At 31.0% G+C, this 16,092-nt stretch overlaps 1 long non-coding RNA gene across 4 annotated transcripts; it reads right to left on the reverse strand.

Annotated features, from left to right (window-relative positions):
• Positions 13,937 to 15,404, reverse strand: LOC107648284. 4 transcript variants are annotated; one of them, XR_002348994.1, is made up of 4 exons: positions 14,745 to 15,404; positions 14,557 to 14,624; positions 14,291 to 14,363; positions 13,937 to 13,955 (listed from the first exon to the last, which is right to left on the reverse strand). It is a non-coding gene; the product is annotated as an uncharacterized LOC107648284 (long non-coding RNA). The 4 variants fall into 4 exon arrangements; XR_002348996.1 differs by lacking the exon at positions 13,937 to 13,955 and adding an exon at positions 14,022 to 14,057; XR_002348995.1 differs by lacking the exon at positions 13,937 to 13,955 and having other exon boundaries at positions 14,224 to 14,363; positions 14,745 to 14,887; positions 15,159 to 15,404.

The raw sequence follows: 16,092 nt of genomic DNA on the forward strand, positions 1-16,092 counted from the left end.
TTAATATTAGATATAAAGAATTTAATATGTAGAATTGAAAAGAAAACTAATAATATGTGACACATTTTGGTGCAAATAATTAAATTAGTTATTTCTATAGATCTACTTAATAGAGAAATCAATTACAGTATATAATTAAAAAATCGTAATGTAATTAATTTATTTTTTTTAAAAGAAAGAAGGAACTTAAGATGTAAAGAATATAAAACAAAAATCAATAATAGGTAATACATTTATTAAAAAATATATTTTAAATATAAATGGAATAAATTATTTATAAGTATAGATATTTGAATATGTAAAATTGAATAATAAATCATTATATTATCTTACAACAGATAATATTACTGGTGCCAAATATGTTAACATAGCATATTTTAGTATCGGTTTGCATACTTTTATCTTTTCAATCATTTTTAGAAAAGTATATTCTATTCAATTATACGCAATTTACTATTTAATGATTGAAATGCGGCTAATAATCAATAATTTTTTTAAGAGTGATATTTACCTGTACAAGTTTTTTTATAATCAAGTCCAACTAATTTAATGCAAAGTCAGCGAAAAAAAATACGTGCATATATTATTACTTTCTTTTTGCACTTTTTGTAACACATAAATTTTCGAAGTATAATACAAAATTTTGCACATAACACAAACTTATCGATGTAGCATAAATATTTTTACGCATAACACACATTTTTACACATAGTATACGAATCTTTGCACATAATACAAATTTTTGCTGTAAATGTATTTTATTAGTTGGATAAGTAAATGTTCTAAGTATGTAGTCTTTAAAAAATTTATGTCATGCACATCAAAAATTCTATGCTATGCAATAAGATTTTGGTGCTGTTCACACAAATTTATGTATTATGCATATTTTATTGGTTAGGTATCAATGTTTTGGACATATGGTCTTTAAAAAATTTTTGTACTGTATACTAAAATTTGTGTGCTATATACCAAAATTTATGTGTTGTGTATCAAAATTTCTGTGTTTTAATTTTCTGAACATTAATAAGAGAAGAAGATGAAGACGATGAAAACGATGATAATGATAATAAAATTAAAGAGGATGATAAGAAAAAAAAGAAGAAAAAATTAACAACAACAATAACATCAACAATAATATCAAGAAGAAGAAGACGACATCTGTGGTGACAGCAACGATAACGATAATGACATTAAAAAAGAAAGAAAAAATATAAGAAGAAACACCAGCGACAAAAGAAAAAGTGACCCAAAATTTTAATTTTAATAACTTAGTTAACTTGGTTAATAGAAAACTTAAGACACTTAGCATTTTTGTCTTTTTAATCATCCTAATTCAAATATTTCTTATATTAACCCATGATTTAATGATTGAATATCTAGTCCCATGAATCATTAAATCATTTTCACACAAATATATAAAATAAGGTTTTAATATATACTTTACTGAAATAATTAAGATATAATTGGATATTAATATTGGATATAGAAAATTTTGTTGAGTTTAATAAATAAATAATAAAAATGATGATAACAAACATCATGAATTTGGATTAATAATGCAAGTGGATTTGATGATGTTGTTTAATGTGCAGACTCAAATCAAAATTATTAGTACAACCCAATATAATCAAACAACCCAAATTCAAAAATAAAATGATTCGAAAGCTGCTGAATAAAAATTGTATCATCAATCCAGTACAATACTAATCAAGCCAAAAGGAAAGAAATCTTAAGCTTCAGTTAAGTTTACTTTAGGTAAAGAACATAGAAGGAAGGGAGCTTCACTTTTTTATTTAAATACCAAAGTAAAAGAAAGTAAAAGCTAATTAAGAAAGTTAATGTCAAATCAAATTAAACAAAAGTAAGTTAAGCACAATCAGAAGTTAAAGGTAATTTGTTTTCTTTAATATACAAGTCAATTGCTTCACATTTTCTCCTATTCTCTGCACTACCATTTTGAAAAAAATGAAAAAAATGATGACTAAATTTTTTTACTATAAATCAATGTTTGAAAGTGTTTCTTGGAGCTAAAGCACAAATTTAAGGATTTGTATTTGGAAACCTCAATGAGCAAGTAAGTTATTGTTGCACTTACCTCCTCGGTAAACCCAAAGTCAGATTTTAAATTCCTAATTTTGTAGTCTGAATGAAGAAAAAGAAAAAGGAGATTGCGACTGGTTTAAGGACCAAGAAGTTGACCTTGGAGAGAAAATTCTAGCCGTGGCCAAGGAAGATACAAAAAGAAAAATATTTTTCATTTGAAGACAAGGAGAGAGAACCCGAAACAAGAAGAGAGTGAAACCTCACAAACAGAGTTTAAAGTCTTGGAAGCATTGCACCTACACTAAAAGGAGCACTCCGCCAAGATAAAGAACATTTGAGAGTTCAAAAGTTGGGTTCAACATATAGAGTCAAGGCTGTGAATCATCATCTCTTTCATAGTTTATTGTTTAATATTTTGTTTCAATGTTGTATCTTTCTTTGTTTTAATTCAATGGTAAAAGGTAAATGAGAGAGGCATTGAGAAACAGCCATTGAGAGAAAAGACTAGAGAGATACTTGGAGAGAAAAGCTAAGATTGATTTCAGATTTTTTTTTTTTATTTTGTATCATGTACCTGAGAGATATTCCTTGCTAAGTTGGATAAGCACTTAGTGTGTTGAGTTTAGGTACATAGCCAAGTCAAGTTTATGTTGAAGCTTGGTGTGTCTCTAATAGGATTATGTTGAGTCCTAGGGAATTTGTGTATGTAACACTTAAAAAGATAGTGAAAATTTCACTAACGTTGTGGTAGAGACTGGATGTAGGCTATATTGTACTAGACAACTAAATCAAGATACATGATTGTGTCATCTTTTTCTTTTCTGTTCTGATTCTATTTTTCACGATTTATGAGACAAAATAAAATTATCTCCTGCATAATCCAATACGCAGACCAAATAGAAGTTAAGTTATAAGTTCTGGTTTGAAGTTCTGTTAATTAAATTAAAAAAAAATCATAAATTTAACCCTCTTCTCTAGGATATCAAGAACCTTTAAACTTAATAAATAAAACTGAGAAGAAAACTTAATAATATGTGATAAATTTTGGTGCAAATATTTGAATTAGTTATCTTTATAAATCTATTTAATGGAAGAATTAATTACAATATATAATTAAAAAATCATAATCTCCGCCGCCGCCGCACCCTGCCTCCGCCTCGCCCCGCTTCCGCCTCGCCCTGCTTCGGCCGCCGCGCCACGCCTCCCACGCTCAATAAGACAAGAGGTTTCTGCGGCCCTAAATCGCTCATCTGGTTCATCAGGTATACATCTTGATTTCATATTCCGAATCTTAGATGTGTTGTATATTAGGTATGTTTTCAACAATTTGTTAATATAAGAGATTTATTTTACTGTTTATAGACGGTTCAATACCCGGTGGAACATGCTGAGAAGTTTGAGAAATTTGGCATGTTGCCTTCCAAAGGTGTTCTTTTCTTTGGCCCTCCGGGCTGCGGCAAAACCCTGTTTACAAAAGCAATTGCAAATGAATTCCAGGCCAACTTCATAAGTGTTAGGGACCTGCATTGCTTCTGCAGTTGGCCTGGCATTCCAAAATCCACACGGTCCAAAATTCATAAATGGACTGAGTCATTTGTTGTCCTGGGAAAAAAGAAATCTCAGCTAACAAGGGTTGAAGGATCTTAGAAATGGTGTTGCTTTGTTAATTAATGGTTGGAGATCATAGAAATGATCTGAAAAAACCAACAAAAAATTTCAAACAGTCCAAAATTGAAGCATGGACTAAGTTTTTTGTTGAAAGGGAAAAAGAAAGATCATAGCCAGTCAATTGGATGGGAGATCATACATTGCTTTTTTAGTAAAATGGGTTGGATGGTCATACAAATTAGAAATTGTGCTCACAGTGGTTTACCTTAACCGGAATTTCTCCTTTTACTCTAAATCTAAATACATTGGCTTTAATTAGATATCATTATTGTTTGCAGGTACACTACTTAAATCTACTTAGAGTTTTTTTTATAAGTTTATTATTATTATTATCTAATCAAGCTTTCTCATCATTTGCCTCCTGTGATGGGTGACAGATATCTGAGGTTGTCAATACTCAATTCCATGAAAGATCTGATAGATATCTGTCGGGAGCACAAAATTAGGGCAATTGGTAAATTTTAAATTGCTTTTGTTACTATATTACCCTATTTGGCTGCATGTCATTGTTTTCATGTCTTATCCTTAAAAAAAATGCTAGTCATTCCTCATTTGACAAGATGTTGATGTCTTTCCTGTTCAGTTCCTATGTTGATACTGAATTTTTGTTTATTATCCATTTTTTCTGGTTCACGTGTTCTAGTAATTGGTTAGTGAAAGCTGTTAATGCTATCTTATAATTGAAATTTCTTTGGTTTGTGAAAGTTGTCCTAAATTCCCCCATATTCTAACCACATTGAATTTGTTGGTCAATCAAATGGAATAGTTTCGACAGTTTTCTCTTCCATGAGTGTTTTAAATTTTGATATTATTACTTTTATCCCAGTTTAGACTTTAGTGTAAGATGTGAGTGTGTGTGTGCGTGCGTGCATGTTTTATTCTTTAATACCTTTTAAATGATGAATATTATTTTTCAAAATTTGTACTGATTTTTCATCTGTTCAAGTAATTCGTTTGTGGTTTCTTTGTCCAAGGTTAGGTCTGGTTAAGTTTGTAATGGGAATGGGTATTTTTCGTTACAGGAAGAAGAAAGTAATATATGGCTATTTAAAATTGTCAAACTCTTAATTCCATTTTCGAAAAAGTTTTTTTCTTTGATATATTTTAAGTCTCTTCTGCCTTATGAGTTTTCCATATTAGAAGAAATAGTGGGAGAAGAAAAACTGGTAAGAAAAAACAAATGAAGAATGGGTTATTTAATTGTAAATTTTTATAGTTATGTTTTCTGTGCTCCTATGAATGCACTTCATGCTCAATTTTATATTGGCAGCAGGGTCATTTTTATTGTTATATTTTAATCTCTCTTGTCTATTCTCTCATTTCTGAATTTTTTTTCTTGTAATATTTCATGTATTCAGTCTTAATTAGAGCTTGATCATTATTTGTATCCCGGATAAAGGTGATGAATCAGGGCCAATCATACTTCATCTGGATTCTTTGAGTCTTCACTCTAGTAGATCACTATTTGATAACATCAAAAGGTTAGGATGAAGTAGCACTTGATTTATTGTATACCATATATGTGACATATCTAGTTCATTTCTGCTCTGGTTATTAGTTCTTAAACATATCACAGCTTCCATATCTTGTGACTTCAATACCATCCTATGTTACAAGTAGGTGTTTTTCTTATGTTCTTGTAATTTGTAAGCATATATGTAGATTAATGTAAAATTGACCTCACCATTGTTTTATATTATTCATTCAACTTGACCCAGTATTCTTAAAATGTATAGTTACAAACAAGCTATCTAAATCCATACGTATGCTTATAGAGAAAATCATGTGTCACAAAATGGTCCTCTAAGACCGCCAAATAATTACGGCATCGGAAACCTTAAGAGAAAACCTACACCCGAGACAAGGTGTGGCTGCAGTGCAATGATGGAGATTCGTGTAGATGCACCTAGCGGTCGTTGGTTTATTTCTTATTTTTCTGATGAACACAATCATTCGCTTCTGGATCCTCGGTTGACTGGATTGCTCCCTGGGCATAGATTCATGTCCGAGGCTGATATTGGCCACATGGTTAACATGAAAAAGGGTGGGATTAGTGTTGGGCAGATATATCGGGCATTAGCAAATCAGGCAGGTGGCTACGAGTATCTCTCTTTCACGTAAAGGGACATGTACAATAAAATAGCAAAGCAGAGGTGCCAATTACCCGGTGATGCATATGCAGCTTTGAAGTATCTAGAAGATCAAGCAACAAATGACCCTTCTCTCTATTTTTTTATTTTTATACAGACTTTCAAGTTATTGTTCTAATTTGAGGTAGGTGCTGAATTCTAAACCGCCAAATTCTTAAATAGGATTCTGATAGTTGGGAATAATTAATCATATAACAAGGTATCTTGGTTGATATATGTGGAGATCATATCCCTGATGATCTGTCAAAATAAATGGAACTTGATTTTGATTTGCTTTCTAGTGTGTGTATATATATGTGCAACAATGTTAACCGATTCTTTGCCTTCTGGCTAAGGTACATGGGGTACTTTTTGCTGTTATTGGTTTTCTTTGAATTTTAGATTGAGTAGCTGAAATGATGTTTTCTTGGATCAAAACTTTATCATCTTGTAAGCAGATTACTTAAAAGTAACAGGCGTTGGGTGGTTTGCTGCTGGATTTTGTGTTTTCTAGTAAATGATGACTTAAAAGTAACTGTTGTTTCTGTTGAACCAAGGTGAACCATATGCTTGAAGATCTGTAATCTCTTGGGTGTATTTTATGTAATCGTTTGGGTGTATTTCTGTAATACTTGCTATTTTTTCTGAAATGAAAAATACACCCATAGATATCAGTAAGATACACCCATAGATATGAGTCAGATACACCCATAGATATCAGTCAGATATCACTCAAATATACCCAAATGATTACAGAAATACACCCAAAGGATTACAGAAAATACACTCAAACGGTTACAAGAATTCACCCAAACGATTATTGGAATACACCCAAAGGATTTAAGAAAATACACCCAAAGGATTTAAGAAAATTCAGAACTCTTTCTCTTTCTCCTCCTCATCTTCTGCTGCTTCTTCTTCTTCAAAAACGATTTTACCATGAAAAATCGAAAAAAAAAAGAGAAAACAGAGAGAAAAGACGTAAATGAAGAAGAAGAAGAAGAAGAGGAAAACGAGGAAGAAGAACGTGCAGAAACGAAAGAAAAGGAGAAGAAGAGTAAGAGGAAAAAGAACGTGCAGCAAGAAGAAGAAGAAGAAGAATTTCAGAAACCATGAAAATCGAAAAAAAAAAAACGAAGAGGAAGAGGAAGAGGAAGAAGACGAAGACGAAGAAGAAGAGAAGAAGAAGAAGAAGAAGACGAAGAGGAACCGTTTGAGTGGGGCGCGTGTAGTTACGCTCCATTCAAAATGAGTTAATGCGCGTGTTAATGAAGTTTGGGCTGATAACTTGTAAAACTTGTACGGCCTTTTTACTTGTATGTGTAGCAGGCCCCTTTAATTTAACTCTTTAGCAGTACTGCATTCGTATCTTAATTATGTATTTGTGACTGTTTCCTTAATTCTTTTGAAGTTGTAATGGGTTCCGCAATTGGTGTTGCTACAAATTTCACACTCCTAAGCCAGATATTGTTCTACCAAAAGCCAAGGGTCACTGAGAAAGAGAAGAAAACGAAATAGAAGAACTATACAAAGTCATGTATACTGCTACTTCCGAGTTCCTCGTGTTCATCTTTCAACAGGTGCTACATCCTTGAAGCCATACTCAAAATTTTATCACTGTTGAATTGACCTTTTTGAACATTTACCTTTTTTCAACTGCTGATTCTTAAGGTAGCCAACTTAGAATGGGTAACTGGGGGACTTGAATGGGTAATTTCGGAGAGTGATGTAATATTTTTTTTGGGTATTTTAATTGATTTCATGTAATCTTTTGTTTTGGTATTAACTTAATGCAATTTTAACATTTCAAAAAATTTTTATAAGGTATTGTATAATTAGGATCAAACAAGTGAACAACACTGATATAACTTTAAAATAATAGTTCATATAATATAATATTATATGAAATATACATCTAAGCAGCATTAAAGACCCAGAACCCTAAAATTTTAAACATGGATATTGCAAGGCATTCATGAAAGATAAAAACATAAATCACCAACTACCAGCTCAGCTGGCTGTCAACCAAAAACCTTTGATTATTAATTTTCTTCTCAATGAGTAAACTTCTGTCTTTGATAAATAAATTAAAAAAAAAACTGAACCAAACACTGGTGTCACTGGCTAGTATAGGTTTGCATTTTTTTAAAAGTTTAATTATTTTTTTAGCTACATTGTTAATTAAGATTTACGCTCCCTTTGTAAATCTATGTCAAAAAATGAAATTATGTTTATTCCATAGATTAATAAATTATAATCTAAAGTATTTAGTTTCTCAAAAATATATGTAATGTCAGTTTAATTCTCGAAAAATTTGTAATATCAACTCAATCCATCAAATATTATAAGTAATATTACCCTAATTTCCAAACATATTTATGGCATGAAATCAGTTCATAAAAAATGTGACACCTCTAATCTATTTGACCATTTTTTTATGACATCAAATAACTTTGAAAACAATTTTTTATTCTTTACACTAAACAAAATAGAGTTAATCACCAAAAACAAATTCTAAAAAGAAATTTTAAAATGATAAATAACCTTTGTCAAAAATAGTATAATCATAAATAAATTTGAAAAATGTTGTTTCATAACATTTATTTATGAATTATACCACTTTTTTATTTTTCGGACTTGATGAATTATACCAAATTTTTTCTTTTTTATATTGTATTATTAGGTGTGAAATTCTTTATAATAAACCAAACTATATGTTAAACATTGCTACTTTCATTTGTAAAATAATATTTGTTGTTACAAATTGTCAGTGATGTTTGGCTTTTTATAATTAATTTTTTTATTATAAAACGTCAATGATGTTTTGTGCTACTATCACAACCATATAAAACACTAAAATAATCAAGATTATAAAAGTTAAATAAAAAAATAATTAAAAATATATTTATTTCTTTATAAAAAGATTTAGTTCTTCTTGCATTATAAGTACAACCGCGCACTTGAAAGCAATCGCATCATTCTCTTAATACACAATCAAGTACCAGTGTTGCGATGCAACTCATTAAAGTGTTAACAACTTTGATAAGAGAAATTTATCTAATAGTTTTTATTATTCTCAAATCCTATAACAAGAGCATCAGCCCAATGAATTCGGTGCATGTCTAAAGGTGCTTTCAATAAAATTAACGCTGGGAGATAAATATAAAAAAGAAAAAAAAATAGCTAAAGCATTCCAATTTTTTTTTTTAAGTTCTTAATAGGAGAAGGAAAAGGTAGTACACAACAAGAGTAATAAAAAATATCTAATAAATAAATTCGTCTATTTTAGTAAGTCTAAGAAGAAGACATAAATAATTCTTTTCAATTTAAATAAAGATGTTATGGGTGTATCATAAGCCACCATAACTGAAACCTCTCGTTAACATCTGACCGTATCTTATTCCAATCTCCGGTGACGAAATCCAATGCTAAATACATTCTACTCCTTTCCTCATGCAGCTGTAATTTATTTTACCAAACGTTAACACATGTATTAGTGTAATTAAAGATGAAAATTGTCTATGTTAAAAGTTACCTTTGGAGGGACCACAGGAGTGAATTCCTGTTGTAAATCCATCCACTGCATAACCCATACAGCTGAATCATTGCTGTGTGAAAACGTATCATGCAGAACAACATAAGGAAGTCAAAAACAGTATATATATAATATTAAATTAAATAACCAACAATTTGAATAATTACCTATTTGAGCACCTAGGAATACCTATTGCTTTACGGACTTCCCAACCCTCAAAACTCACTATTTCTTGTATACCACATTTTGCATACTTCTCTGAGAATATTATCTCAGAAAGAGCCACTCCCTGTAATAAGAATAGTGTGCTTTATTATTCGAGGTAATGTTATTATTAACTTTGTTTCTATAGTAGGAGAACTTACTATATTTCTAATATGATGCTTGCGTGGTTCATCATCTTCAACCTTACAGTGAGAGTCTAAATGATAAAGTATTTTGTCAGGGATGCTCATTACCATTAGATACCAGTGATCATTATCCTTGATTGGGACATATATCTGTATAACAAATATGATGTAATATGTATAAGTACAAGTTTGAGTACTTTTTATTATAATAAAAATATTCCAATAATTAATGAGAACTTACAAATTGAAGGTCACGGGTTGGTGGCATATAATGTGCATATTTTTCTAGTAGGTCATGATCTTCCATATGTAACGTAATGTCATCTTGGGAATGTTTGAGCACAATGGTTATTTATTTTACTTAGTTAATATCCAGAAAATCAAGATTTTGACTTACTGCAAATGATGGTGGAAGGGACCAAACATTTTTTAATTTGGTCATGCTGATATTTGATGTTATCTTCAATGCAATCAGCTTTATTACCAGTTCAGACACTTGCTTTCCAGGTACGAGACAGAACAGATCTTCTCTAGTTGCAGTTGTATCGTGAATATGAACCAAATCCTCTCTAACACAAAGCCAACACGTTAGCCACAGAGAGAACTAAAATTAAAAATAAAAGATTAAAAAAAATGCTCACGCTATATCATTATCAGCAGCAAAGATGTACATAGCCATGTTGACCAAATCCTCACTCAACCTCATATCTTGTGGTGGTTTGAATGAACAGTTAAGATTCTGCACAAAACGTAAAGGTTATCCACAATATACATATTTGAATACTATGCCAATAAATTATTTTTAACTAAATCAAATACCTTTAGGATAGAAGTGTTCTTGAAAGCCATTTTTTTTGTTTCGCAGCGGTCGTTAACCGTTCTTTGTCTATGGTGAAAGTTAAAGGCCCTTTGCGTACTCTAGTTTCTGCCATCTTGCTTGATAGTTGACCTTTGTGCTCAATTTTTGGCATTTTAGCTGGTCGTGCAAACGCCATATTTTGGATAGATGATGGATTATTAAATCTTGCCAATTTGTCCTTTTGCCTTAGACACGTACTCGGAAGTTCTTGCACAGTTTTATTAGTTTTGCTATTTCTATGAATACCGAATCTTGACTTTGGCTTCGATTTTTCTTCTCCATCCAGGCATGTTTGCATGCCTTTGTAGAACGATGATGGCAGATTGTGCAAAATCTCAACGTCCTTATTCTCGTCGGATAAATTCGTGAACACACAATTTTCGGACTTTACTTGCAACGGGCTAGAGTTTTTCTTCATTACATCATCACAGGGTTTATTCTTCATCTCATATAGGTCCGTATTGTCGAATTTCTCATGCTTCTCATCAGTTTTATATTGAAGGGCGGTTAATTTATCAAGTGACTTCTTCGCCATCCACATTGCCTTCTCCATCTCATCAACTCTCTTGGATAAAGACTACAGTATAAAATAGAAAATTAGCATTGGTATATATAAATAACATTGCAATATTATCATGAGTTGGATATATTACCTCTATGGCATGTAGTATTTGTTTCAACGGAGAATTTTCAATAATTTCTATCGAAGAAGATCCAATGTGATCGTCTACTACTTTTTCTTCCATTGCTCTATTAGATTGTAATTTTAGTTTTAGTAGAGAAAGTTAATAGTGTTCTATGCTTGAGCATTTATATATAGGAATAAGATTATGTTTCACACAACTAATTCTCTTTTAAAATTTAAAACTAAATTTGATAACAAAAAATTGTCATTATACTTTAAATTAAAAAAAAATATATACCCAAAATTAAAATAGTTTCCACGGCATAAATTACCCAGCCTTTTAAAAAAAAATGATAAAAATAAAATATCTTAAAATTTGTATTATTTTTATCTTATCTTATCTTTTATAACCGAATTTGCTATATATTCATCTTAAGGGGTTATATGATACCGTACAAGACAAAATACTACTATCTGAGTGAGTAGTAGAAGATGGCTCCACCGAAAAATATGCAGTTCAAGAGTATGTTTAACGATATAGCAAAAAGAATAGAAAATTTAGAATCAGTCATTCATGTTCTACACCAAAAAATTGATTTGATCATGGCACAACAAAAAACTTCCACAAATAGTAGTTCGATGTTGGATCCTACTGTAGTTGTGCATTCTTCGGAAAGTACAAAAACTAGTGATCTTACTGGTATCATACCAATTCAACCCAAGAAGTTATTCCACTTGAATATTACTCGTGAAGCTACAACTTCACCTAATGGACAACCACATGTTAGAGTAGGAGCTGTACTGCCAAAGGTAACCCTAATTTTTTTCTTCTTTCGTTTATTTTTGACAAAGTTTTCCTTATTTTTTATTGTTACCTTGAAACTATTTTTTTTATGAGCAATGGTGGACACTTATTGTATTTGAGCCTACTGCTTCGATGAAGTTAACCGATTCTCAAGCCGCTGTTGCAGCCTATATTTTTTCGGAAACGTTAGATCCGTACGTGTGGTTAATGATTATGTGTATAATGTAATGGTGTAGAAATTCTATGATTCTCTCAACTAATCACTTTATGATTTTGGCGATTCTGAAGAGTTAGTAATCTCAGATGAAAAAGGTTATAGAAGTACATTTAGATGTCTTGTGCCGGAGAGATGTGTCGAATCACGAGTAAGTATAGAGGTCAATGCATGTTATACAATTTCTTATAATTATATTTTTAAGCCTCTATTTACATATAAACATGTTTTACATATAATTTTAATATATTGTAGGTTATAAATCTGGTGGCACTTATGATGACACGTGTATTTCGACGTAGGAATGAAGATCCAATTTGCTGGTTCATGCTTGAACATTTTGCAGTAAAGTTATCCCTATAATATCTTTAAATTATTAGTTAATTTTTTCTGTCTAATAGTTTGAGTGGATATACTAATTTATAAGGAAGTTCTTTTTTCTAGACTAAACCATGCTATGTACTCACATGAGTAAAGTGTATAATTAAATTATCAATTCAAAAATAGTTGTTAAATTGAAGACATATTTTCATTTAACAATTTTTTTATATGCAGCGATATGCTTTAAGCGACAAATACACACTGGCTAAGGTTATCTTTGATTTCCTTGGAGCATATATTTCACTCAAAATTAGCCACGTCGTTAGGGTACAAGTGACTAATTTGTTTCCCATTAATATGCCTAAAATTTTTTTTAGTGTTTATAATGGTTTAAGGTTTATCGCAGGTTTTTATCCCTATCTGTGAGGAACTACATTGGTATTTGGTCATTGTCGACTTTACGAGTCGTCGTCTAATCATATTAGATTCACTGCCTTGTGTCGAAAAACATCAGCAACGCAAAAGAAACGCAATTAAAGTGGTAATTATTTGTTCTAAATCAGTACTCAATCATCTAGAATCACTTAATAAATTAAATAACCATTTGTTGTAACTAGTACTCTTAGTCAATTTAAATCAATTACAATTCACTCTTCTTCTTTTTTTTGTCATGAATTCACTCTTGTACAGGCAACTTATTTAGAAGCGATGTTAGATGATCATATTTTTGATGATGATAAGTCTAAAGTTGTAGATTGCTCCACTTTTTGGCCTATGACACCTTTTGGCCTACCCACTCAAAAAAATAGATCGTAAGTCTAATATTATATATATTTTTTTTAAATATCATAAATCGTTCAATAGATTATATCTTATATGTATATAATAACTATTTGTTGAATGCTTTTTATCATAGGAATGATAGCGGAGTTTGGGTGACCAGTTGGATGAGAGAATGTATTTTACAAGATGACTTCAATATTCAGGTCATATTTATAAGAAAGTATTTTTAAAATAATTTTTCCAACAAACTTCTAATTAGAATTATATCGTTGGTGCTCTAAGCAGATTAACGACTCCACACGAATGAGACTTGCCGTGGATCTGGTTTTAGAGGAGTACAACGATTTGTGTCTCGTAATACAAGAAAATGCTTGGCAATATAAGACCAAGGTGGAAGCAGAGCATAAAGACATTTTTGGGAATGAGGAATTATCTTTTTAGATATTTTTAATATTTTCTTGAAAGACAAAATACTAAGCTATGTTTCACAAGTTATTTACACTAATTTATCCTTCTATGTTTTACAATTCTATATTACTAGTTCCCTTTACGAATACATACCAATCCAAATTGTTCCTCCAGCAACAAGAAAGTAGAGTTCATTAAACAATGTGAACTTGCACCTGTAAATGAAAATTTAGTTATATTATCTAAACCAACAGAAGCTTCAAAAGTAAGAGTTGATCAAATGGAGAACAGTCTGATAAATATGGGGGGAGGATGATCTAGGAAAAATTGAGAGAAACCTTTCTTAATTAAAATAAATAACAAAAATTTACAAACAGAAGAGCTAGTCATGAACTAGCAAAGAAAAAAAAAAGAAAAGTTCTGTTTTATGTCTTTTGCACATACTGCAGAGGCTCTAAGCTAATATAAACTTGGCAATTATCCATAATAAACCAATACACAAGTTGATGCTTAAAAATTAAAATGTCTTCATGCTTAAACAGAGAATTACCATTCTGGTAGTGACTCATCCTGAAGAATAGGATTTTGCCATTTCTCAATGTCTTCTTCCCATCGTTTGTATTCTGTTTGGAATTTAAAACATAACAAGGTTTGTAAATATTACTGACAGAATCTAAAACCACTTAGAAACATTACTTTAGAAGCATTCATATCTTTTATCCCTTTTACGGTGTGTGAAGATCATAACATATAATACTAATGCAGATAAACTATAGTAAGGAAGAATATCAACTTCAATCCAATCAGACAACATACGAGTTAATGCATCATGGGCCAAGTCCTTTGCAGCTCTCTCAGAAGTCCCATAAAATTTTGTGTATCTCCTGCAGAATAAAAGAATTGAAATTATTCAAACAAAAGCGCACCACAAAAAAAAAATGGTCGGCATACTACGTCTTGCTAGACATTTACTATATACAATATTCTTACATAATTTTGATTACCTATGAAAAGTGCTGCCTTTTGAGAACTTTACTTTTGGAGATGACCATGCAAGACTAAATGCCACAGTGCATTTTCCATGGGGTTCCACAAGATTTCCCTCCAAACAAAATCACTAGAATCTTCTCTCATTTTCTATTTTTTCCTATAGAGATTTACAGAAAGATTACAGAACAAGCCCATAGCAATTTTCAACGAAGATTTTGAATATAAGGACTTGTTAAGATTCTTAGACGTGTTAAATCAGCTCAAATCCCTTCCTACTCTAGCAGTATTCTACTAATTCAATATACAAACAACAAACACAATCTATTTACACAGCAAAGGAAAAAGCTGTGATCCTATCAAATTAATTCATGCAATTTACTTAAGTCCTAACCAATCAAAAAGTGAACCACAATGAGGAAGAAACTTACAGCAGGATCCGTTGAAATGAAGAGTTCAACACTGAGAGATTTTAAAATCTGTAGTTCTGTACCTTTTCATCTTTCCTAAAACTGGGTTATGCAATGGTTCAAAATTAGAGCACATCCAAAACTAAGGGTTCGGTTTGAAGAAAACAGAAGAAAACTCGGAAGTTGTTTGACAGAACACAACAGAACAAAATAGAAGAAAGTCAGATGCGACGGCAGAAAAAATCTCAGGAGAAAACTCAGAACTCTATTGCGGCGGTATGTTGCGCGGCGGCGGGCGCAGGTTGCGGCAGCGAGGGGAAGAGGAAGATATTGAGATTTGCAGTGGGGGAAGTGGAAGAGAGGGAGAGAGTGATTGAAAATCCTAGCAGAAATTGATAAAGAGAGGAAACCCTAGCAGACCTTTCTTCTCTAAATGCCTTTGAATCTAGAAATGAAAGAGAAAGGGGACAAAATTAAAAATCAATAATTTGAGGGGTCAAAATCTAATTAATAAATTTTTCAAAAAAAAAAACGGGGTACATTTTATAATTATTTTTATGAAGGTTAACGATAAACCTACAAAAATGTAGGAGCAAGGAATCCATAACCATAAATAAATTGTGCTTATAAATTATAAATTATAAATTTTAAAATACATTTAACATCAATTTATATAATTTACGAAACACATTTTTTAAATAGGTTTGTAGATTTGTGAAACTTTTAAATAAACCAAATTTAAACCTAAAAAAATGCCTATAAAAATAATAAATCTAAACTTAAACCACCTATTTATATCATTGATTAAATTTGTCGAAGTCAAAATCCGGCTCGAACCATTTTTACCATGTTGCACCGATTTGATGCTATGGTAGATGAATGACTAATTATTTATTAAAAAAAATTTTGGACTGGCTTCACTTATAATTCAATTCATTTTATTTGTATTTAAATT

Source organism: Arachis ipaensis, chromosome B06, assembly GCF_000816755.2.
Source record: "Arachis ipaensis cultivar K30076 chromosome B06, Araip1.1, whole genome shotgun sequence".
Taxonomy (NCBI): Eukaryota; Viridiplantae; Streptophyta; class Magnoliopsida; order Fabales; family Fabaceae; genus Arachis; species Arachis ipaensis.